Source organism: Oncorhynchus masou, chromosome 3 (genome assembly GCF_036934945.1).
Source record: "Oncorhynchus masou masou isolate Uvic2021 chromosome 3, UVic_Omas_1.1, whole genome shotgun sequence".
In the NCBI taxonomy this organism is placed as follows: Eukaryota; Metazoa; Chordata; class Actinopteri; order Salmoniformes; family Salmonidae; genus Oncorhynchus; species Oncorhynchus masou.
The window spans coordinates 1,458,523-1,484,391 of record NC_088214.1 but is presented as its reverse complement, the minus strand read 5'-3'; the positions used below and the strand labels follow the sequence as shown (position 1 = coordinate 1,484,391).

General features: G+C 44.3%; 1 pseudogene; it reads right to left on the bottom strand.

Annotated features, from left to right (window-relative positions):
• Window positions 1–1,749: 1,749 nt before the first annotated feature.
• LOC135507550 (paired mesoderm homeobox protein 1-like) lies at window positions 1,750–24,023 on the bottom strand (annotated as a pseudogene).
• Between the last annotated feature and the right edge of the window lie 1,846 nt (window positions 24,024–25,869).

Here is a 25,869-nt window from a genome sequence, read left to right as displayed (position 1 = left end):
GAGAAGGCTAATATGGCTCCTAATATAACCCCAGGAGAGAAGGCTCCTAATATAACCCCAGGAGAGAAGACTCCTAATATAACCCCAGGAGAGAAAGGCTCCTAATATAACCCCAGGAGAGAAGACTCCTAATATAACCCCAGGAGAGAAGGCTAATATAACCCCAGGAGAGAAGGCTCCTAATATAACCCCAGGAGAGAAGGCTCCTAATATAACCCCAGGAGAGCTCCTAATATAAGACTCCTAATATAACCCCAGGAGAGAAGGCTCCTAATATAACCCCAGGAGAGAAGGCTCCTAATATAACCCCAGGAGAGAAGGCCCTAATATAACCCCAGGAGAAGAAGGCTCCTAATATAACCCCAGGAGACTGGCTCCTAATATAACCCCAGGAGAGAAGGCTCCTAATATAACCCCAGGAGAGAAGGCTCCTAATATAACCCCAGGAGAGAAGGCTCCTAATATAACCCCAGGAGAGAAGACTCCTAATATAACCCCAGGAGAGAAGGCTCCTAATATAACCCCAGGAGAGAAGACTTGGCTCCTAATATAACCCCAGGAGAGAAGGCTCCTAATATAACCCCAGGAGAGAAGGCTCCTAATATAACCCCAGGAGAGAAGGCTCCTAATATAACCCCAGGAGAGAAGGCTCCTAATATAACCCCAGGAGAGAAGGAATATAACCCCAGGAGAGGCTCCTAATATAACCCCAGGAGAGAAGGCTCCTAATATAACCCCAGGAGAGAAGGCTCCTAATATAACCCCAGGAGAGAAGGCTCCTAATATAACCCCAGGAGAGAAGGCTCCTAATATAACCCCAGGAGAGAAGGCTCCTAATATAACCCCAGGAGAGAAGAGAACTCCTAATATAACCCCAGGAGAGAAGGCTCCTAATATAACCCCAGGAGAGAAGGCTCCTAATATAACCCCAGGAGAGAAGGCTCCTAATATAACCCCAGGAGAGAAGGCTCCTAATATAACCCCAGGAGAGAAGGCTCCTAATATAACCCCAGGAGAGAAGACTTGGCTCCTCAGGCCTGTGCTGGGAAAAGGGTGAGGGTTAGAAAAGTTTGTCTGACTGTTTGTGTCTTTGTTTCGGGTTAGAATTCATCATAAGTCCAGAGTTCTCAAAATAATTAAACAAAAAAAAACATTCCAAAAGTTTTCAAACCAGCCCAAAAATATAGATATCAATACAATCCTCCCAGAAGTCTCCAAATGTTTGAAATTCTGAAATTCTAAGGCAAAGGTGGCACATATCCTGTTGGTGAGAGTGAGAGGGAGAGGGAGAGGGAGAGTGAGAGTGAGAGTGAGAGTGAGAGTGAGAGGGAGAGGGAGAGTGAGAGTGAGAGTGAGAGGGAGAGGGAGAGGGAGAGTGAGAGGGAGAGTGAGAGGGAGAGTGAGAGGGAGAGGGAGAGGAGAGGGAGAGGGAGTGAGAGTGAGAGGAGAGTGAGAGTGAGAGGGAGAGGGAGAGGGAGAGGGAGAGGGAGAGGGAGAGGGAGAGTGAGAGTGAGAGTGAGAGTGAGAGGGAGAGGGAGAGGGAGAGGGAGAGTGAGAGGGAGAGGGAGAGAGAGAGAGTGCGAGTGCGAGTGCGAGAGAGCGAGTGAGAGGAGAGGGAGCGAGAGGGAGAGTGAAAGGAAAGTGAGAGAGAGAGAGCGAGTGTGAGAGGGAGAGGGAGAGAGAGTGCGAGTGCGAGAGAGAGAGAGAGAGAGAGAGAGAGAGAGAGAGAGAGAGAGAGAGAGAGAGAGAGAGAGAGAGAGAGAGAGTGAGAGTGAGAGTGCGAGAGTGAGAGAGAGAGAGAGAGAGAGAGAGAGAGAGACAGACAGAGAGAGAGAGAGAGAGAGACAGAGAGAGAGAGAGAGAGAGAGAGAGAGAGACTACATCGCGGCTACAGTCAGTTACCCTCTGGTTCATTGGCCATCGCGGCTACAGTCAGTTACCCTCTGGTTCATTGGCCATCGCGGCTACAGTCAGTTACCCTCTGGTTCATTGGCCATCGCGGCTACTTAGCTGGACAGGATATGCTCTCAAACGTCTCTCGCGTGTAGGACCACTTTTCTGTAGACGATCACGCACATAAAAACACACTAAATACATTCATTGAAATTATGACGTGCCGTTAAAAACAAAGACTGCAGTTTGAACTGCTTGTTGTGTCGTCCTTTGGTAAACGTGATTTCTCTGTAGAACTCTCTAGACTTTAGGAGAAGCATTAATCTTCCTCCTCTTCATCAGTTGACAGTAGGCACCTGGTTGAGGCTGTACTCCTTGGCTTTGAGCCGGAGGTTAGCGATGCTGTTAGCCATGTTCATCCCCTGGGCTGAGGTGTTGGGAGAACCGGTGGGGGGGTACGCTGCCATGGCACTAGAGAGTTAGGGAGAAAATAGAGTAATTATTAAACTATCTATTAACCCTAACCCTAAGCACTAACCCTAACCACTAAACCCTAACCACTAACCCTAACTCCAACCCAAACCCTAAACCGGTACGCTGCCATGGCACTAGAGAGTTAGGGAGAAAATAGAGTAATTATTAAACTATATATTAACCCTAAACCCTAACCACTAACCCTAACCACTAACCCTAACCCAAGGGAGAAAATAGAGTAATTATTAAACTATCTATTAACCCTTTTAACCCTAACCACTAACCCTAAACCCTAACCCTAGGGAGAAAATAGAGTAATTATTCAACTATCTATTAACCCTAACCCCTAACCCATAGCCCCTAAACCCCAACCCTAACCCTTCAACCCGAACCATAATCCTAACCCCTAACCCTTCAACCCTAACCCTTCAACCCTAACCCCTAACCCTTCAACCCTAACCCAAGGGAGAAAATAGAGTAATTATTAAACTATCTATTAACCCTAAACCCTAACCCCTAACCCCAAACCACTAACCCTAACCCCTAACCCCAAACCACTAACCCCTAACCCTAACCCCTAACCCCTAACCCTAACCCTAACCCCTAACTCCTAAACTCTAACCACGAACCCCTAACCCTAACCACTAACCCTAAACCCTAACCCTAGGGAGAAAATAGAGTAATTATTCAACTATCTATTAACCCTAACCCCTAACCCATAGCCCCTAAACCCTAACCCCCAACCCTAACCCTTCAACCCGAACCATAATCCTAACCCCTAACCCCTAACCCTAACCTTAACCCCTAACCCCAAACCACTAACCCCTAACCGTAACCCCTAACCCCAAACCCCTAACCCTAACCCCTAACCCCTAAACACTAACCACGAACCCCTAACCCTAACCACTAACCCTAACCACGAACCCTAACCCGGTACGCTGCCATGGCACTAGAGAGTTAGGGAGAAAATAGAGTAATTATTCAACTATCTATAAACCCTAACCCCTAACCGTAAACTCTAACCACGAACCCCTAACCACTAACCCTAACCCCTAACCCTAACCCTAAACTCTAACCACTAACCCTAACCACTAACCCTACCCTAACCACTAACTCTAAACCCTAACCACTAACCCTAACCCCTAACCACTAACCCTAACCCCTAACCCTAAACTCTAACCACTAACCCTAACCGCTAACCACTAACCCTACCCTAACCACTAAATCTAAACCCTAACCACTAACTCTACCCTAACCACTAACTCTAAACCCTAACCCTAACTCTAACCACTAACCCTAAACCCTAAACTCTAACTCTAACCCCTAACTCTAGCCCCAAACACTAACACCTAACCACTAACCCTAACCCCGAACTCTAGCCCTAAACCCTAACCCTAATTCCTAACCCTTCAACCCTAACCCATAGCCCCTAACCCCCAACCCTAACCCTTCAACCCGAACCATAATCCTAACCATAACCCTTCAACCCTAAACCCTAACCCTTCAACCCTAACCCCTAACCCTTCAACCCTAACTCTAACCATTCAACCTTAACCCCTAACCATAACCCTAACCCTTCAACCCGAACCATAATCCTAACCATAACCCTTCAACCCTAACCCCTAACCCTTCAACCCTAACCCTAACCCCTAACCCTTCAACCTTAACCCCTAACCATAACCCTAACCCTTCAACCCGAACCATAATCCTAACCATAACCCTAACCCTAACCCTTCAACCCCAAACCTAAAAATTAACTCTAAACCCTAACCACAACCCTAACCACAACCATAACCACAACCACAACCCTCAAAATGGCTGTTTAGCCTTCTGTCAGTGATTCAATTTACAGAGTGATTCTTGATATGATTGTATTTTTTTTTTTAAACATTGCATTTTCAATTAATAGAAAAATGTGTAATATGACTTCAATTGCACACAACAACATCCTTGTCAAGAGAAAGGAAAGAAAACGATTTTAACCAGTTTCATACAGTATTTACAGTGGAGCTTGCATGGGCATTCCCATGGGTAAATATAGTAGTATGTTTACAGCGTAGGGACTGAACTCGGCGTAGGGACTGTGAACTCGGCATAGGGACTGTGAACTCGGCGTATGGACTGTGAACTCGGCATAGGGACTGTGAACTCGGCGTATGGACTGTGAACTCGGCGTATGGACTGTGAACTCGGCATAGGGACTGTGAACTCGGCATAGGGACTGTGAACTCGGCGTATGGACTGTGAACTCGGCGTAGGGACTGTGAACTCGGCATAGGGACTGTGACCTCGGCATAGGGACTGTGAACTCGGCATAGGGACTGTGAACTCGGCATAGGGACTGTGAACTCGGCGTATGGACTGTGAACTCGGCATAGGGACGGCGTAGGGACTGTGAACTAGGGACTGTGAACTCGGCGTAGGGACTGTGAACTCGGCATAGGGACTGTGAACTCGGCATAGGGACTGTGAACTCGGCGTAGGGACTGTGAACTCGGCATAGGGACTGTGAACTCGGCGTAGGGACTGTGAACTCGGCGTAGGGACTGTGAACTCGGCGTAGGGACTGTGAACTCGGCGTAGGGACTGAACTCGGCGTAGGGACTGTGAACTCGGCGTAGGGACTGTGAACTCGGCGTAGGGACTGTGAACTCGGCGTAGGGACTGTGAACATAGGGACTGAACTCGCGTAGGGACTGTGAACTCGGCGTAGGGACTGAACTCGGCGTAGGGACTGTGAACTCGGCATAGGGACTGTGAACTCGGCGTAGGGACTGTGAACTCGGCGTAGGGACTGTGAACTCGGCGTAGGGACTGTGAACTCGGCGTAGGGACTGTGAACTCGGCGTAGGGACTGTGAACTCGGCGTAGGGACTGTGAACTCGGCGTAGGGACTGTGAACTCGGCATAGGGACTGTGAACTCGGCGTAGGGACTGTGAACTCGGCATAGGGACTGTGAACTCAGTATACAGCGCCTTCGGGAGGTATTCACACCACTTGACTTTTTTCATTTTTTTTTACTCTACAGCCTTATTCTAAAATGGATTAAATAAAATAAAAATGAATCAACAATCTACATACAATACCCCATAATGACATTGAGGAAACAGTTTTTAGAAATTTTTGCAAATGTATCAAAAACAAAAAACACCTTTATTACATAAGTATTCAGACCCTTTACTATGAGACTTGAAATTGAGCTCAGGTGCATCCTGTTTCCATTGATCATCCTTGAGATGTTTCTACAACTTGATTGGAGTCCATCTGTGGTAAATTCAATTGATTGGACATGATTTGGAAAGGCACACACCTGTCTTTATAAGGTCCCACAGTTGACAGTGCATGTTATGGCAAAAACCAAACCATGAGGTGGAAGGAATTGTCCGTAGAGCTCAGAGACAGGATTGTGTCGAGGCACAGATCTGGGGAAGGGTACCAAAAATGTCTGCAGCATTGAAGGTCCCCAAGAACACAGTGGCCTCCATCATTCTTAAATGGAAGAAGTTTAGAACCACCAAGACTCCTTCTAGAGCTGGCCGCCCGGCCAAACTGAGCAATCGGGGGAGAAGGGCCTTGGTCAGGAAGGTGACCAAGTACCCAATGGTCACTCTGACAGAGCTCCAGAGTTCCTCTGTGGAGATGGGAGAACCTTCCAGAAGGACAACTATCTCTGCAGCCCTCCACCAATCAGGCCTTTATGGTAGAGTGGACAGATGGAAGCCACTCCTCAGTAAAAGGCACATGACAGTCCACTTGGAGTTTGCCAAAAGGCACCTAAAGGACTCTCAGACAATGAGATTCTCTGGTCTGATGAAACCAAGATTGAACTCTTTGGCCTGAATGCCAAGCGTCACATCTGGAGGAAACCTGGCACCATCCCTAGAGGTACCATCCCTAGAGGTAATCATGGTGGTGGCAGCATCATGCCGTGGGGATGTTTTTCAGAAGCAGGGACTGGGAGACTAGTCAGGATCGAGGAAAAGATTAATGTCTTTGAGTGGCCCAGCCAGAGCCCGTACTTGAACCCAATCAAATCTCTCTGGGGAGACCTGAAAATAGCTGTGCAGAGACCCTCCCCATCCAACCTGGCAGAGCTTGAGAGGATCTGCAGAGAAGAATGGGAGAAACTCCCGAAATACAGGTGTGCCAAACTTGTGGCGTCATACCCAAGAAGACTTGAGGCTGTAATCGCTGCCAACGGTGCTTCAACAAAGTACTGCATTTTCTATTAAATCCCAGCCTGTATCTGACATACAGTACAGTATGATTTAAAATCAAAATCAAAAGAGCTGAGACAGTTGCCTGTCCTTACCTGTAGGGTGAAGAGGAGCCCCAGGACAGGTAGTCGTTGGGTCGAGGTGCGATTGGCTGCTCCACTGCCGTGAGGTCATGAGAGTAGGACTTCATCATGGAGGAATTTTTACTGGCTAGCATAGCACGCTCGTTACGACGGAACTTAGCCCTCCTGTTCTGAAACCACACCTGGGAGAGAGGGGACAGGAGAACATTGTTAGAGAGAGAGAGGACAGGAGAACATCGTTAGAGAGAGAGAGGACAGGAGAACATCGTTAGAGAGAGAGGACAGGTGAGCATCGTTAGTGTGAGAGAGAAAGAGGACAGGTGAGGCATTGTTAGAGAAAGAGAGAGGACAGGTGAACATCCTTAGTGTGAGAGAGAGTAAACATCTTTAGTGAGAGAGCAGAACAGAGGACAGGACAGGTGAACATCGTTAGAGAGAGAGAGGACAGGTAAACATCTTTAGTGAGAGAGAGCAGAACAGGTGAACATTGTTAGAGAGAGAGAGAGAGGACAGGTGAACATCGTTAGAGAGAGAGAGGACAGGTAAACATCGTTAGTGAGAGAGAGCAGAACAGGTGAACATTGTTAGAGAGAGAGAGAGAGGACAGGTAAACATCGTTAGAGAGAGAGAGGACAGGTAAACATCGTTAGTGAGAGAGAGCAGAACAGGTGAACATTGAGAGAGAGAGAGAACAGAGAGAGGACAGGTGAACATCATTAGAGAGAGAGAGGACAGGTAAACATCGTTAGTGAGAGAGAGCAGAACAGGTGAACATTGTTAGAGAGACAGGTGAAACATTGTTAGAGGACAGGTAAACATCGTTAGTGAGAGAGAGCAGAACAGGTGAACATTGTTGAGAGAGAGAGCAGAACAGGTGAACATTGTTAGAGAGAGCGAGATGACAGGTGAAACATTGTTAGAGAGAGGACAGGTGAACATCGTTAGAGAGAGAGGACAGGTAAACATCGTTAGTGAGAGAGAGGACAGGAGAACATCATTAGAGAGAGAGAGGACAGAAGAACATCGTTAGTGAGAGAGAGGACAGGTAAACATCGTTAGAGAGAGAGAGAGGACAGGTGAACATCGTTAGAGAGAGAGGACAGGTGAACATGAGAGAGAGAGGTAAACGTTAGTGAGAGAGAGGACAGGTGAACATCGTTAGTGAGAGAGAGAGGACAGGTGAACATCGTTAGTGAGAGAGAGAGAGGACAGGTGAACATCGTTAGTGAGAAAGAGAGAGGACAGGTGAACATCGTTAGAGAGAGAGGACAGGTGAACATCGTTAGAGAGAGAGGACAGGTTGAACATCGTTAGAGAGAGAGAGGACAGGTAAACATTGTTAGTGAGAGAGAGCAGAACAGGTGAACATTGTTAGAGAGAGAGAGAGAGGACAGGTGAACATCGTTAGAGAGAGAGAGAGAGGACAGTTAGAGAGAGAGAGACAGTAAACATCAGAACAGGTGAACATTGTTAGTGAGAGAACAGGTGAACATTGTTAGAGAGAGAGATGACAGGTGAAACATTGTTAGAGAGAGGACAGGTGAACATCGTTAGAGAGAGGAGACAGGTGAACATCGTTAGTGAGAGAGAGGACAGGTAAACATCGTTAGTGAGAGAGAGGACAGGAGAACATCATTAGAGAGAGAGACAGGACAGAAGAACATCGTTAGTGAGAGAGAGGACAGGTGAACATTGTTAGAGAGAGAGAGGACAGGTGAACATCGTTAGTGAACATTGCAGAACATCGTTAGTGTTGTAAACATCGTTGAGAGAGAGAAACAGAACAGGTGAACATTGTTAGAGAGAGAGCGAGATGACAGGTGAAACATTGTTAGAGAGAGGACAGGTGAAACATCGTTAGAGAGAGAGGACAGGTAAACATCGTTAGTGAGAGAGAGGACAGGAGAACATCGTTAGAGAGAGGACAGAAGAACATAGTTAGTGAGAGAGAGGACAGGTGAACATTGTTAGAGAGAGAGAGGACAGGTGAACATCGTTAGTGAGAGAGAGGACAGGTGAGCATCGTTAGTGAGAGAGAGAGGACAGGTGAACATCGTTAGTGAGAGAGGACAGGTGAACATCGTTAGTGAGAGAGAGAGGACAGGTGAACATCCTTAGAGAGAGAGAGAGGACAGGTGAACATCGTTAGAGAGAGAGAGGACAGGTAAACATCGTTAGTGAGAGAGAGCAGAACAGGTGAACATTGTTAGAGAGAGAGAGGACAGGTAAACATCGTTAGTGAGAGAGAGCAGAACAGGTGAACATTGTTAGTTAGTGAACAACATTGTTAGAGAGAGAGAGCGAGATGACATCGTTAGTGAAACATTGTTAGAGAGAGAGGACAGGTGAACATCGTTAGAGAGAGAGAGGACAGGTAAACATCGTTAGTGAGAGAGACAGGGACAGGAGAACATCATTAGAGAGAGAGAGGACAGAAGAACATCGTTAGTGAGAGAGAGGACAGGTGTACATCGTTAGTGAGAGAGAGCAGAACAGGTGAACATTGTTAGAGAGAGAGCGAGATGACAGGTGAAACATTGTTAGAGAGAGGACAGGTGAACATCGTTAGAGAGAGAGGACAGGTAAACATCGTTAGTGAGAGAGAGGACAGGAGAACATCATTATTGTTAGAGAGAGGACAGAGAGAACATAGTTAGTGAGAGAGAGGACAGGTGAACATCATCGTTAGAGAGAGAGAGAGGACAGGTAAACATCGTTAGTGAGAGAGAGGACAGGTGAACATCGTTAGTGAGAGAGAGAGGACAGGTGAACATCGTTAGTGAGAGAGAGAGGACATCAGGTGAACATCGTTAGTGAGAGAGAGAGGACAGGTGAACATCCTTAGAGAGAGAGAGAGGACAGGTGAACATCGTTAGAGAGAGAGAGAGGACAGGTGGTGAACATCGTTAGTGAGAGAGAGAGGACAGGTGAACATCGTTAGAGAGAGAGAGGACAGGTGAACATCGTTAGTGAGAGAGAGGACAGGTGAACATCGTTTGAGAGAGAGAGGACTGGTGAACAGAGAGAGAGGACAGGTGAACATCGTTAGAGAGAGAGAGGACAGGTACTGGTGGTGTACATCAGATTATACTATTTGCATTCTGTTGCTATCAAGATAAAGATCGTAGGTGAGATCAGGGAGGAGAAGAACATTCTATTGTATTCTACTGTTTTCTATTCTATTCTACATTCACTTTGAAAGATTTCAGTGTAACCGAGTCGCTGCACATAGCCAATCCAGGCTGACTCCACCTGTCCCTCAGTGAGGTTAACCCTGACTCTCACCTGTACCCAATACCTCAGTGAGTTAACCCTGACAAACCACCTGTCCCTCAGTGAGGTTAACCATGACTCTCACCTGTACCCCCCTCAGTGAGTTTAACCCTGACTCTCACCTGACTCTCACCTGTATGTCTCAGTGAGGTTAACCCTGACTCTCACCTGTATCCGACCCTCAGTGAGGTTAACCCTGACATACCTCACATGTACCCCATACCTCAGTGAGGTTAACCCTGACTCTCACATGTACCCCATACCTCAGTGAGGTTAACCCTGACTCTCACCTGCACCCCATGTACCCCATACCTCAGTGAGGTTAACCCTGACTCTCACCTGTACCCCATACCTCAGTGAGGTTAACCCTGACTCTCACCTGTACCCCATACCTCAGTGAGGTTAACCCTGACTCTCACCTGTACCAGACCCTCAGTGAGGTTAACCCTGACTCTCACCTGTACCCCAACCTCAGTGAGGTTAACCCTGACTCTCACCTGTACCCCATACCTCAGTGAGGTTAACCCTGACTCTCACCTGTGTACCCATACCTCAGTGAGGTTAACCCTGACCTCAGTGAGGTTAAGCCTGACTCTCACCTGTACCTGTCCCCAGTGAGGTTAACCCTGACTCTCACCTGTACCCCATACTTCAGTGAGGTTAACCCTGACTCTCACCTGTACCCATGTCTCAGTGAGGTTAACCCTGACTCTCACATGTCCCCTGTTAACCCTGACCCTGTACCCCTCAGTGAAGGTTAACCCTGACTCTCACCTGTACCCCATACCTCAGTGAGGTTAACCCTGACTCTCACCTGTACCCCATACCTCAGTGAGGTTAACCCTGACTCTCACCTGTACCCCATACCTCAGTGAGGTTAACCCTGACTCTCACCTGTACCTCGTTAACCCTGACCTCATTGAAGGTTAACCCTGACTCTCACCTGTACCCCATACCTCAGTGAGGTTAACCCTGACTCTCACCTGTACCCCATACCTCAGTGAGGTCAACCCTGACTCTCACCTGTACCCGTGTCTCAATGAGGTTAACCCTGACTCTCACCTGTACCCGTACCTCAGTGAGGTTAACCCTGACTCTCACCTGTACCCCATACCTCAGTGAGGTTAACCCTGACTCTCACCTGTACCTGACCCTCTCAGTCAGTGAGGTTAACCCTGACTCTCACCTGTACCTGACCCTCAGTGAGGTTAACCCTGACTCTCACCTGTACCTGACCCTCAGTGAGGTTAACCCTGACTCTCACCTGTACCCGTGTCTCAATGAGGTTAACCCTGCGTGCCAGGTCCTCCCGCACGGAAGGCGTCAGGGTAGTGTGTCCTCTCAAACACTCTCTCCAGTGCCTGCAGCTGACTGCTGTTGAAGGTTGTTCTGTTACGACGATGCTTCCTCTTCTTCTCCTCAGAACTCACATGCTCATCTAGAGAGAAACACGTCAATATGAACACTGACAAACACACGAACAGGTATATGGAAATGTAGCCCTATACACATTGAGAGCAGTACAGTACAGAACAGATTCAAATACATCATGATTACAGCCCTGCTACATAAAACCAAATGTTGACTGTGATTTGTGTTTTTGTTCTAGACTTTTGGATTGACTTTTGCTTCAATTGTGTTTTATTTAGTTTCGATATTATTATAATTTCTGCTTTCAGATCCTGAACCTTTATGTGATAATACACAGTCATAATCATCCACGAGAAATAAACATTCAAGATTATAACACATCTATTGTTATAATGGAACGTGTGAAACATGTTATTTGACCATTGAAAACCCTAAACCTCAACTAGCCAGTTATCGTCTCCTAGTGTATTTCTGATCAGTGGTCGGCACATTGAAATGGAAGATGTGCATCTTGAACATTCAAAATGTCACATATCGTTTGATTATTAGGGGCAAACTTTAGGCTAGCCTACAATGTAGGTTATTAATGATCTACAGTGATTATTAGGGGCAAACTTTAGGCTAGCCTACAATGTAGGTTATTAATAATATACAGTGATTATTAGGGGCAAACTTTAGGCTAGCCTACAATTTATTTATTAATAATATACAGTGATTATTAGGGGCAAACTTTAGGCTAGCCTACAATTTCAGTTATTAATAATATACAGTGGCTTCATTTATTAATAACCTCAGAAAACATTCCGATCCCTTTTTTCCCACATTTTGTTACGTTACAGCTGTATTCTAATTGTTTTAAATTCAATCTACACACAATACCCCATAATGACATCACAATACCCCATAATGACATCACAATACCCCATAATGACAAAGTGAACACAGGTTTTTTGAAACCTTATTTACATAGAATTCAGACCCAATGCTCTGGTGCATCCTGTTTCCATTGATCATCCTTGAGATGTTTCTACATCTTGATTGGAGTCCACCTGTGGTAAATTCAATTGATTGGACATAATTTGGAAAGGCATACACTTGTCTATTTAATGTATTTGACAGTGCATGTCAGAGCAAAAACTAAGCCATGAGGTCTAAGGAATTGTCCGTAGAGCTCCGAGACAGGATTGTGTCGAGGCACAGATCTGGGGAAGGGTACCAAAAAATGTCTGCAGCATTAAAGGTCACCAAGAACACAGTGGCCTCCATCATTCTTAAATGGAAGAAGTTTGGAAGACTCTTCCTAGAGCTGGCCGCCCAGACAAGCTGAGCAATCGGGGAGAAGGGCCTTGGTCAGGAAGGTGACCAAGATCCCGATGGTCACTCTGACAGAGACCCAGAGTTCCTCTGTATAGACGGGTGAACCTTCCAGAAGTACAACCATCTCTGCAGCACTCCACCAATCAGGGCTTTATAGTAGAGTGGCCAGACAGAAGCCACTCCTGAGTAAAAGGCACATGACAGCCAACTTGGAGTTTGCCAAAGGCACCTAAAGACTCTCACGACCATGAGAAACAAGATTCTCTGGTCTGATGAAACCAAGATTGAACTCTTTGGCCTGAATGCCAAGCATCACGTCTGGAGGAAACCTGGCACCGTCTCTAAAGTGAAGCATGGAGGTGGCAGCATCATACTGTGGGGATGTTTTTCAGTGACAGGGACTGGGAGACTAGTTAGGATCGAGGAAAGATTAATGGAGCAAAGTACAGAGATCATTGATGAAAACCTGCTCCATAGCGCTCAGGACCTCAGAATGGGGTGAAGGTTCACCTTCCAACATGACAATGACCCTAAGCGCACAGCCAAGGCAATGCAGGTTTGGCTTCAGAACAAGTCTCTGAATGTCCTTGAGTGACCCAACCAGAGCCCGGACTTGAGCCCGATCAAACATCTCTGGAGAGACTGGAAAATAGCTGTGCAGCGACGCTCCCCATCCAACCTGACAAAGCTTGAGAGGATCTGCAGAGAGGAATAAGAGAAACTCCCCAGATACAGGTTTGCCAAGCTTGTAGCGTCATACCCAAGAAGACTCAAGGCTGTAATCGCCAATTGCCAAAGGTGCTTCAACAAAGTACTGAGTAAAGGGTCTGAATTGTTATATAAATGTGATATTTCATTTAAAAAATATATATAACTTAGCAACAAAAACCTGTTTTTGCTTTATCATTATGGGGTATTTTACAATAAGGCTGTCATCTCACAAAATGTGTAAAAAAAAAGTGTTATTTAAAATATAATTTGTGTTTACAAAAGGTTTCTGCGTAGATCTACTAAGTTTTACTTCCAATGGTCCCAGTCTGTGGGCCGTCTGTCTCTTGATGCTCTGTTACTAGAGAACCCTCCTGTCAGAGGGGACACTCATACCTCCGACACACTTCTCCTCCTCATCAATCACTAATTAAACCATAAAGCCTCAGGGACACAGACCAGACCCCGCTACAGACCATGCTACAGAGCCGGCTACACAGCCGGCTACAGATCTGGCTACGGAGCCCCTACAGACCAGACTACACAGCCATTACAGACCCGACTACAGAGCCACTACAGACCCGGCTACACATATAAGCTATCGAACAGAGACTTGGGATTCTCTCTCTGAGAATTGACACTTAATGAGAGGAAACAGCAATAACAGAGCTCTCACTAGTTCGGCTTACATCCAACCAGTCAGAGTATTGAAATAACATCATTGGTCAACGAATAAAACTGCTAAGTTTGACCCCTGGATCCATGACATGAATTCGTGTGCAATCTAATGGCACCATGTCCTGCTGGTGGAAATGCATTCCTATGAATGCAGCTGGAGACTGGAATGAGCTGCAACAAACACTCAAAACTTTAAAAAAACAGTTTTATCTCCATCTCTTCGTTCAAAGACTCAATCATTGACACTCTTACTGACAGTTGTGGCTGCTTCGCTTGATGTATTGTTGTCTCTATCTTCTTGCCCTTTGTGCTGTTGTCTGTGCCCAATAATGTTTGTACCATGTTTTGTGCTGCTACCATGTTGTTGCCATGTTGTGTTGCTACCATGTTGTTGCCATGTTGTGCTGCTACCATGTTGTTGTCATGTTGTGCTGCTACCATGTTGTTGTCATGTTGTGCTGCTACCATGTTGTTGCCATGTTGTGCTGCTACCATGTTGTTGTCATGTTGTGCTGCTACCATGTTGTTGTCATGTTGTGCTGCTACCATGTTGTTGTCATGTTGTGTTGTCACCTTGCCATGTTGTGTTGCTACCATTTTGTGTTGTCATGTGTTGCTGCCTTGCTATGTTGTTGTCTTAGGTCTCTCTTTATGTAGTGTTGTGTTGTCTCTCTTGTCGTAATGTGTGTTTTGTCCTATATTTTTATTTAATTTATTTTGTATATTTTAAATCCCAGGCCCTCGTCCCCGCAGGAGGCCTTTTGCCTTTTGGTAGGCCGTCATTGTAAATAAGAAATTTGTCCTTAACTGACTAGTTAATTAAAGGTTCAATAAAACATTTAAATAAATAGAGATTTTAAATAATCAGCCTCATTCATCCAGCCGGCCTCTGAAGAAACACTCACATGATTCATTTAAGAGGCCTGTCAACATTCATTTCTGAACGATGGAAACAAACATAGAGCTGCATGTTTACACTAGATTGCGTCCAGAATTGACTCCTGTAAGAGCTCATTTATAGCCTGCTTTAGAGAGGGACAAGGTCTAGCTTTTTTAGGTTTACATTGATTATTGGTGTTTACTAAAAGAATATGCTACTTTTTGAAGCATTAATTTAGGAATATAAAAAAAATATATTAAAAAAAACCCTCCCCTTCATAAATGGTTTTATTATACATTTTTAACCTCACACATTTTAAAATGGATTCCACTTGATTTTGGTTGGTCTAAAATATAGGCCTGGAATATTCTCCTCTGTGTCTTTATGAGACAATGGGATTCTCACATTTATTACAGTAATCACTAAAGCTTAATTGTCGGCCTACACGAGTAGTGAGAAGTCTGTTGTTGTTTATGTAGTAAACATAACACATTTGATGTGTGACACAGAATTAGGCCAAGCCTGGTCCTGAAACGTAGGCCGAAAAGCATTCTTTCTAAAAAGCCGGCATAACAGAATAACTTTACACGGTTGTCTTTATTTAAAGAAAACTACTTATTTTCTGCTAATGATGTTTTTTTACAAGTAAAGACCAACAGTTGAGGGCGACACGGCAGCAGACCTACTGCAGGGTGATGACGCCATGATAACAGGTATTAGCTACTGTGGTCGCTCCACTGCTATACGTATGAGTCCCCCGAGGTCCGAACCTCCTAACAAATTCAATAACAACTCAGTCAGGAGTCGCAATTTCCTGTTGACAGTTGGAATAGTAAAACACGCAGGGTGCAATTCAGACACTTGTTCTGCATCAGCAGTTTTCCTATTGTTATATGTCATTCCCTGACAATCACTCAATTATCAAATGATCATATCTACATGTACATACTACCTCAATCAGCCTGACGAAACGGTGTCTGTATATAGCCTCGCTACTGTATATAACCTCTACTGTATGTAGCCTCTACTGTATGTAGCCTCTCTACTGTATATAGCCCCTCTACTGTATGTAGCCTCTACTGTATGTAGCCTCTCTACTGTATATAGCCCCTCTACTGTATATAGCCCCTCTACTGTATGTAGCCTCTCTACTGTATATAGCCTCTCTACTGTATATAGCCTCTCTACTGTATGTAGCCTCTCTACTGTATATAGCCTCTCTACTGTATATAGCCTCTCTACTGTATGTAGCCCCTCTACTGTATATAGCCTCTCTACTGTATATAGCCTCTCTACTGTATATAGCCTCTCTACTGTATATAGCCTCTCTACTGTATGTAGCCCCTCTACTGTATATAGCCCCTCTACTGTATGTAGCCTCTCTACTGTATATAGCCCCTCTACTGTATATACCCTCTCTACTGTATATACCCTCTACTGTATATAGCCTCTCTACTGTATATAGCCCCTCTACTGTATATAGCCTCGCTACTGTATATACCCTCGCTACTGTATATACCCTCTACTGTATATAGTCTCTCTACTGCATATAACCTCTCTACTGTATATAACCTTTCTACTGTATATAGCCCCTCTACTGTATATAGCCTCTCTACTGTATATAGCCTCGCTACTGTATATAACCTCTCTACTGTATATAGCCTCTCTACTGTATATAGCCCTCTACTGTATATAGCCCCTCTACTGTATATAGCCCTCTACTGTATCTAGCCTCTCTACTGTATATAGCCTCTCTACTGTATATAGCCCCTCTACTGTATATAGCCCCTCTACTGTATATAGCCTCTCTACTGTATATAGCCTCGCTACTGTATATAACCTCTCTACTGTATATAACCTCTCTACTGTATATAGCCTCTCTACTGTATATAGCCTCTCTACTGTATATAGCCCCTCTACTGTATATAGCCCCTCTACTGTATATAGCCTCTCTACTGTATATAGCCTCGCTACTGTATATAACCTCTCTACTGTATATAGCCTCTCTACTGTATATAGCCTCGCTACTGTATATAGCCTCGCTACTGTATATAGCCTCTCTACTGTATATAGCCTCGCTACTGTATATAACCTCTCTACTGTATATAGCCTCTCTACTGTATATAGCCTCTCTACTCTATATAGCCTCGCTACTGTATATAGCCTCTCTACTGTATATAGCCCCTCTACTGTATATAGCCTCTCTACTGTATATAGGTTCTCTACTGTATATAGCCTGTCTACTGTATATAGCCTCTCTACTGTATATAGCCCCTCTACTGTATATAGCCTCTCTACTGTATATAGCCCCTCTAGTTTATATAGCCTCTCTACTGTATATAGCTTCGCTACTGTATATTTCCTCTCTACTGTATATAGCCTCTACTGTATGTAGCCTCTCTACTGTATCTAGCCGCTACTGTATATAGCCTCTCTACTGTATATAGCCTCGCTACTGTATATAGCCTCTCTACTGTATATAGCCTCTCTACTGTATATAGCCTCTACTGTATGTAGCCTCTCTACTGTATATAGCCTCGCTACTGTATATAGCCCTCTACTGTATATAGCCTCTCTACTGTATACAGCCTCTCTACTGTATATAGCCTCTACTGTATATAGCCCCTCTACTGTATATAGCCCCTCTACTGTATATAGCCTCTCTATTGTATATAGCCTCTCTACTGTATATAGCCTCTCTACTGTATATAGCCTCTACTGTATATAACCTCTCTACTGTATATAGCCTCTCTACTGTATATAGCCCCTCTACTGTATACAGCCTCTCTACTGTATATAGCCTCTCTACTGTATATAGCCCCTCTACTGTATATAGCCTCTCTACTGTATATAGCCCCTCTAGTTTATATAGCCTCTCTACTGTATATAGATTCGCTACTGTATATTTCTCTCTACTGTATATAGCCTCTACTGTATGTAGCCTCTCTACTGTATCTAGCCGCTACTGTATATAGCCTCTCTACTGTATATAGCCTCGCTACTGTATATAGCCTCTCTACTGTATATAGCCTCTCTACTGTATATAGCCTCTACTGTATGTAGCCTCTCTACTGTATATAGCCTCTCTACTGTATATAGCCTCTCTACTGTATATAGCCTCTCTACTGTATACAGCCTCTCTACTGTATATAGCCTCTCTACTGTATATAGCCCCTCTACTGTATATAGCCCCTCTACTGTATATAGCCTCTCTATTGTATATAGCCTCTCTACTGTATATAGCCTCTCTACTGTATATAGCCTCTCTACTGTATATAGCCTCTCTATTGTATATAGCCTCTCTACTGTATATAGCCTCTCTACTGTATATAGCCTCTCTACTGTATACAGCCTCTCTACTGTATACAGCCTCTCTACTGTATATAGCCTCTACTGTATATAGCCTCTCTACTGTATATAGCCTCGCTACTGTATATAGCCTCTCTACTGTATATAGCCTCGCTACTGTATATAGCCTCTACTGTATGTAGCCTCTCTACTGTATATAGCCTCGCTACTGTATATAGCCTCTCTACTGTATATAGCCTCTCTACTGTATATAGCCTCTCTACTGTATATAGCCTCTCTACTGTATATAGCCCCTCTACTGTATATAGCCCCTCTACTGTATATAGCCTCTCTATTGTATATAGCCTCTCTACTGTATATAGCCTCTCTACTGTATATAGCCTCTCTACTGTATATAGCCTCTCTATTGTATATAGCCTCTCTACTGTATATAGCCTCTCTACTGTATATAGCCTCTCTACTGTATACAGCCTCTCTACTGTATACAGCCCCTCTACTGTATATAGCCCCTCTACTGTATATAGCCCCTCTACTGTATATAGCCCCTCTACTGTATATAGCCTCTCTACTGTATATAGCCTCTCTACTGTATATAGCCTCTACTGTATATAGCCTCTCTACTGTATATAGCCTCTCTACTGTATATAGCCTCTGTACTGTATACAGCCCCTCTACTGTATACAGCCTCTCTACTGTATATAGCCTCTCTACTGTATATAGCCTCTCTACTGTATATAGCCTCTCTACTGTATATAGCCCCTCTACTGTATATAGCCTCTCTACTGTATATAGCCCCTCTAGTTTATATAGCCTCTCTACTGTATATAGCTTCGCTACTGTATATTTCCTCTCTACTGTATATAGCCTCTACTGTATGTAGCCTCTCTACTGTATCTAGCCGCTACTGTATATAGCCTCTCTACTGTATATAGCCTCGCTACTGTATATAGCCTCTCTACTGTATATAGCCTCTCTACTGTATATAGCCTCTCTACTGTATATAGCCCCTCTACTGTATATAGCCCCTCTACTGTATACAGCCTCTCTACTGTATACAGCCTCTCTACTGTATACAGCCTCTCTACTGTATATAGCCCCTCTACTGTATATAGCCTCTCTACTGTATACAGCCTCTCTACTGTATATAGCCTCTCTACTGTATATAGCCCCTCTACTGTATATAGCCCCTCTACTGTATATAGCCTCTCTATTGTATATAGCCTCTCTACTGTTTATAGCCTCTCTACTGTTTATAGCCTCTCTACTGTATATAGCCTCTCTACTGTATATAGCCTCTCTACTGTATATAGCCCCTCTACTGTATACAGCCTCTCTACTGTATATAGCCTCTCTACTGTATATAGCCTCTCTACTGTATATAGCTTCTCTACTGTATATAGCATCTCTATTGTATATAGCCTCTCTACTGTATATAGCCTCTCTACTGTATATAGCCTCTACTGTATACAACCTGTCTTTTTACTGTTGTTTTATTTCTTTACCTACCTATTGTTCACCTAACACCTTTTTTGCACTGTTGGTTAGAGCCTGTAAGTCAGCATTACACTGTTGTATTCAGCTCACGTGACAAATAAACTTTGATTTGATTAGCCCATGTCAGGAAAAATATATATTTGATTGGTAAATTAGTCTAGTTAGTCTAGTCAGGTATCTAAACTTGTAATCACGGCCTAATTATTGACCAGGCATGAAGGGCAGGTGCCCAGGGGCCCACACCTCCAGGGGGCCCACTTTGATTCTGTTAGTCACTCTCGCTCAGATATCATCGTGGCTAATTGTATAGCTAATAGGCTATGTATTTGTAGGGGCTAATTGTATAACTAATAGGCTATGTGTTTGTAGGGGCTAATTGTATAACTAATAGGCTATGTGTTTGTAGGGGCTAATTGTATAACTAATAGGCTATGTGTTGTAGTGGCTAATTGTATAACTAATAGGCTATGTGTTTGTAGGGGCTAATTGTATAACTAATAGGCTATGTGTTTGTAGGGGCTAATTGTATAACTTATAGGCTATGTGTTTGTAGGGGCTAATTGTATAACTAATAGGCTATGTGTTGTAGCGGCTAATTGTATAACTAATAGGCTATGTGTTTGTAGTGGCTAATTGTATAACTAATAGGCTATGTGTTGTAGCGGCTAATTGTATAGCTAATAGGCTATGTGTTGTAGCGGCTAATTGTATAACTAATAGGCTATGTGTTTGTAGGGGCTAATTGTATAACTAATAGGCTATGTGTTTGTAGTGGCTAATTGTATAACTAATAGGCTGTGTGTTTGTAGGGGCTAATTGTATAACTCATAGGCTATGTGTTGTAGGGGCTAATTGTATAACTAATAGGCTATGTGTTTGTATTGTAGCGGCTAATTGGCTAATTGTATAACTAATAGGCTATGTGTTTGTAGTGGCTAATTGTATAACTAATAGGCTGTGTGTTTGTAGCGGCTAATTGGATAGCTCATAGGCTATGTGTTGTAGCGGCTAATTGTATAGCTAATAGGCTATGTGTTGTAGAGGCTAATTGTATAGATAATGTGTTGTAGATCCACCGAGCTACAGCAACCAAGGTGATAATGGCTGGGGTCATTTTGCCTTGTTTTTGTTGTTCTCCAGATAGAATTTTTGAGTTTTTAAATTGTATAGAAATGCAGATTTGCCCTGAAGCACCCCAACTTTTCTTGGTGTGGAATTTTCATTGTTGGACATAAAAGTCTAAAAAAGATATCAGGAAATCAGCTCCAAGTGATTTAAATTTAATAAATATGTTTCTAAGTAGAGCGACACGAAGTGATCGTATACAAAAGTAAGCAAGGTTTAAAATGATTATGTTTTAGTCAAACATTATATATGTTTGGGCTTCTTGCTTTCAATTTGCAGTCTACAAATTACTTGTAATTAAGGCCATCCTTTCTAGAAAGAATCAGCTCCCAGCTGAATCTAGTTGATGATCCCTGGTATATATAGCATAGCCACTGGGGAAGTAGTTTGGACAAATGTTTTTTGGTCAGCGCTGGCACAGCAGACTGCTATATCAGTCCACTAATACAGTACGATTAAAGGCCCAGTCCACTAATACAGTACGATGAAAGGCCCAGTCCATAGGTACAGTACCAGTCAAAAGTTTGGACACACCTAGTCATTCAAGAGTTTTTCTTTATTTAAAAAAACTATTTTCTACATTGTAGTAACCAAAAAACTGTTAAACAAATTAAAATATATTTTAGATTCTTCAAAGTAGCCACCCTTTGCCTTGATGACAGCTTTGCACACTCTTAGCATTCTCTTAACCAGCTTCACCTAGAATGCTTTTCCAACAGTCTTGAAGGAGTTCCCACATATGCTGAGCACTTGTTGACTGCTTTTCCTTCACTCTGCGGTCCAACTCATCCCAAACCATCTCAACTGGGTTGAGGTTGGGTGATTGTGGAGGCCAGGTCATCTGATGCATCACTCCATCACTCCTTCTTGGTCAAATAGTCCTTATACAGCCTGGAGGTCTGTTGGGTCACTGTCCTGTTGAAAAACAAATTATAGTCCCACTTAATGCCAACCAGATGGGATGGCGTATCGCTGCAGAATGCTGTGGTAGCCATGCTGGTTAAGTGTGCCTTGAATTCTAAATAATTCACAGACAGTGTCACCAGCAAAAGCACCCCCACATCATCACACCTCCTCCTCCATGCTTCACGGTGGGAACCACACATGCGGAGATCATCCGTTTACCTACTCTGTGTCTCACAAAGACACGGCGATTGGAACCAAAAATCTAGAATTTGGACTCATCAGTCCAAAGGACAGATTTCCACCGGTCTAATTCCCATTGCTCGTGTTTCTTGGCCCAAGCAAGTCTCTTCTTCTTATTGGTGTCCTTTAGTAGTGTTTTCTTTGCAGCAATTTGACCATGAATGCCTGATTCACGCAGTCTCCTCGGAACAGTTGATGTTGAGATGTGTCTGTTACTTGAACTCTGTGAAGCATTTATTTGGGCTGCAGTTTCTGAGGCTGGTATCTCTAATGAACTTATCCTCTGCAGCAGAGGTAACTCTGGGTCTTCCTTTCCTGTGGCGGTCCTCACGAGAGCCAGTTTCATCATAGCGCTTGATGGTTTTTCAGCATTGACTGACCTGGACTGTTGTTTCTCTTTGTTTATTTGAGCTGTTCTTGCCATAATATGGACTTGGTATTTTACCAAACAGAGCTATCTTCTGTATACCATCCCTACTGATTGGCTCAAAGGCATTAAGAAGAAAATAAATTCCACATATTAAATTTTAACAAGGCACACCTGTTAATTTAAATTAATTCCAGGTGACTACATGAAGCTGATTGAGAGAATGCCAAGGGTGTGCAAAGCTGTTATCAAGGCAAAGGGTGGCTCATTTGAAGAATCTTAAAAATAAAATATATTTGGATTTGTTTAACACGTTTTCGGTTACCACATGATTCCATATGTGCTATTTTATAGTTTTGATGTCTACACTATTATTCTACAATGTAGAAAAAAAAATTAGAAAAAAATAAAGAAAAACCCTTGAATGAGTAGGTGTGTCCCAACTTTTGACTGGTACTGTATAGATATATATTTTTTACATCACCCTCAGCACCCCTATTTCCCGAAGCTATTGTATAGAGGCTCTATAAAAAAGAAGAAGAATAAAAGCACATGCTATTTGTGCGCTATGAGTCGCTTTATGCGCCTCCATCCCTTTCCAAGTTACACAGGAAAGGTTATGAACGCATGAAGAACGCATGAACACATGAAGAAAACATTGGTGTTGTTTCACGGACGTGTGTTCACTAACGTGACAATTTTCTCTATCTGATATCACAGCGTATTACAGTTATTCTACACCGGAGGAAGGCCACACCATTCCCCTTTCTACTAACTTACTCTCCTGCTGCGTCGTATCGCTGCCGCTGGTCAGCCCCGGGGACTCCACCACGCTCCTTCCCGCATCCCCGGCGCTCTCATCGGCCTGAACCCCTACCATCTCCCGCACCTCCTCCAGATCCAACAGGTGACTGACAGAGAAGTTTTTCTTGGCCTGCAGTGTTTCCAGTTTGGCTGATATCGGGCTCTCCAGGCGGCTCGTCAGTGAGTCTTGTCTGTCCATTACATGCGCATAGACAGAAGTCATGACGCTGACTCAATACAGACGTCAAAACACCGATTAGCGTATAACAAACCTACCTAGCTAACTTAAACTCGACGCACAGAAAAATATCAAGAATAACTCCAAACCCATAACAGCGCTGGTTTCAACTCAAGACAGGGCTCGTTTTGTATGAATTTACAGAACCAAATCACTCCACTTTAAGCAAGATGTATAGTCCTCTGTTCGATTCCACTCGATAAGAGGCCCCTCACCTCGTCAAATAAAACCCCGAAACATATACAACACGACAACATTTGGCTTCTTCCTGGATATTCCCCGGATTTTTTTAACACAAAGAATAGTAGGCTATAGCAAGTTTCTCCTCTCCTCGCCTCGCCTCTGAGTCCAGACCGCGGTATGACTGAGCTGGGAGGGCTAAACGTTTCTCCTCTCCTCACCTGTGAGTCCAGACCGCGGTATGACTGAGCTGGGGAGGGCTAAACGTTTCTCCTCTCCTCGCCTGTGAGTCCAGACCGCGGTATGACTGAGCTGGGGAGGGCTAAACGTTTCTCCTCTCCTGTGAGTCCAGACCGCGGTATGACTGAGCTGGGGAGGGCTAAACGTTTCTCCTCTCCTCGCCTGTGAGTCCAGACCGCGGTATGACTGAGCTGGGGAGGGCTAAACGTTTCTCCTCGCCTGTGAGTCCAGACTGAGCTGGGGAGGGCTAAACCGGTATGACTGAGCTGGGGAGGGCTAAACGTTTCTCCTCGCCTGTGAGTCCAGACCGCGGTATGACTGAGCTGGGGTAAAAGTTTCTCCTCTCCTCGCCTGTGAGTCCAGACCGCGGTATGACTATGAGCTAAAAGGAAAAAGGAACGATGAGGTCTCACATTCGCGCGTTTTGAGTAAAATCTATCGCTCAACGCCCAGGACCCTGCGAGGCGGAGCGAGCCTCTGGTAACGGGAAGGGAACAGGCCGAGGTGAGTGTCACGCACAGGGCGGCTGAAAGGGGGAAATAAAGCACCATTTGAAGACCCTGGGGTAAACTGATCGCCCTAAAAGGAGTCTGCAATTACGTGGCAATGCTTTCTGCGCTGACTCTGACAGTCCGTGTCCTCGTGTGTGAAGCACCCCACCCCCTTCAACAATGCACACCATCACACACAAAAAGCGCTGATTAACCGATTTACGTTTTGGCAGTTGGAAATTGGGATTTTGATAATTGATATCTATGCCTCTCAGTGTTTTCATTGCAGCCAAACTAATACACTGTATTCTGCCACATGGTAATACTTATAATATATTTACGGCGGATAATATCTTTGAAAATAGAGCATTGTTTTGAATAGGTATGCCCACACAACATATTTCCCATGGCTGATTTACATGCACGCGCAATGATATGGTGCTACAACATGTCTGCAGTATATCAGTTGAAGGTTGTCATTTGACATTTTAAAATCATAGCTTTGGCATAACTCAAATCTGTTTAATATATATAGGCCAACCGTTTCTAAGTGCAGCACAAGCTGTGCGTAAAAGAACCACCCTGTGTCTCTGCATAGCGGGGACCCCACATCGCCAACAACAACAAAAAATGATAGCCTATACGTGTGATACATTTATATTTCTGACTGCACAGGCTGGGTCTGCAGTCACACGCAAACTACACAGAGGAAACTGGCTTTTGAAGCTGTAACTGTTGCGTGCGTTGTTCGCCTGGTCAGAGAGAGCGAGAGAAACATATATAGAGAGAGAGAAACAGGGAGAGAGAGAAACAGGGAGAGAGAGAAACAGAGAGAGAGAGGGGTCCCGTATGGTGGAATGGCATCCATTGGTCTGTTCGGAGCTCAAAGCTGCCTGCCTGGCCCAGCCAACCCATTTTAGCCCCGGGTCAGAGAGAGAGAGGACGAGGGGGGTCCCGTATGGTGGAATGACATCAATGGGCCTGTTCTGAGGTCCAAGCTGCCTGCCTGGCCCAGCCAACCCATTTTAGCCCCGGGCCCCCTGCCCCCCTCATCTGGCAAAAGAACACTTGATGCCATCAAAAGGCTGCAGATTGAATCCAGATGTGTGCGCGGTGCCTCTCTGCCTCGTTCTTTCCATGGATGTAATTAAAGCACAGCGCCAGGATTGGGCAGTCTACTCTTCCTCATTAGTTCTCTACTCCTCATCTCTCCTCCTTTCATTTCTTCTCTTTATCCCTGCGTGAAGCCAGAGTGCTCTGTTCATGCAGCCAGTGTTTTCTCGTCTATAAATCAGAGTGGACCAAATCTTGTCAACATGTGTTGGGAAGGAGAAAGGGTTTTTATCGTGTTTTTCCCTTCTATTTAGGTTCATTAAAAGCCGTGTTGTTTTAAACAATATCAACCACCCACACAGCATATTTCAATTTTAAATGTTATCTTTTGGTTGAACAAATTCAGTAATATTTTACACACAGCAACACTTAAAGACCTATCATATTTATATGTAGTTGATAAATACCTTTGTTTGCTTACGGTCATCCCGCCAATTATAGTAAAAGTAGGCCTACTTTTTACTGTA